We start from the raw sequence: 937 nt of genomic DNA, 5'->3' as shown, positions 1-937 counted from the left end.
TCTCCTGGGACGTCTCTCAAGCAAGAAGGAGTTCCTATTAAGGATCCAAAGGAATCTGAGGCTCATATAGAGACCATAGAGATTCCATTAAATCTCCTTCTGCCATTCATGAGCTCTGAAGACTATTCTTCCTCTGAAGAGGATGAAGATGTGACTGGAGAGCAAGTTACTCAATCTTTAGGAGCTATCATGAAGCTGAATGCCAAGTTGTTTGATAATGAGACTTGGGAAAGTGAACATCCCTTGCTCATTAATGAACTAGATACCTGGATTCAGCAAACTCTACCTCAAAAGAAATAAGATCCTGGCAAGTTCTTAATACATTGTACCATAGGCACCATGACCTTTGAAAAGGCTCTATGTGATCTGGGGTCAGGGATAAATCTTATGCCACTCTCTGTAATGGAGAAGCTGGGGATCATTGAGGTACAACCTGCCTTGTTCTCATTACAATTGGCAGACAAATCATTAAGACAAGCTTATGGAATAGTGGAGGACGTGTTAGTAAAGGCTGAAGGCCTTTACATCCCTGCTGATTTCATAATCTTAGACACTAGGAAGGAAGAGGATGAATGCATCATCCTTGGAAGACCTTTCCTAGCTACAACAGAAGCTGTGATAGATGTCACCAGAGGAGAATTAGTCCTTCAATTGAATGGGGACTACCTTGTGTTTAAGGCACATGGCCATCCCTCTGTGACAAAAGAGAGTAAGCATGAGGAACTTCTCTCAGTTCAGAGTCAAGAAGAACCCCCACAGTCAAACTCTAAGTTTGGTGTTAAGACCCCATATCCAAACTCTAAGTTTGGTGTTGGGACTATGCAACATTGACCTAATCACCTCTGAGGCTCCATGAGAGCCACTGTCAAGCTATTGACATTAAAGAAGCGCTTGTTGGGAGGCAACCCAATTTTATTTATCTAATTTTTATTTTATT

Source organism: Arachis duranensis, chromosome 2 (genome assembly GCF_000817695.3).
Source record: "Arachis duranensis cultivar V14167 chromosome 2, aradu.V14167.gnm2.J7QH, whole genome shotgun sequence".
NCBI classification, from domain to species: domain Eukaryota; kingdom Viridiplantae; phylum Streptophyta; class Magnoliopsida; order Fabales; family Fabaceae; genus Arachis; species Arachis duranensis.
Note: the sequence above shows the minus strand (reverse complement) of the source record.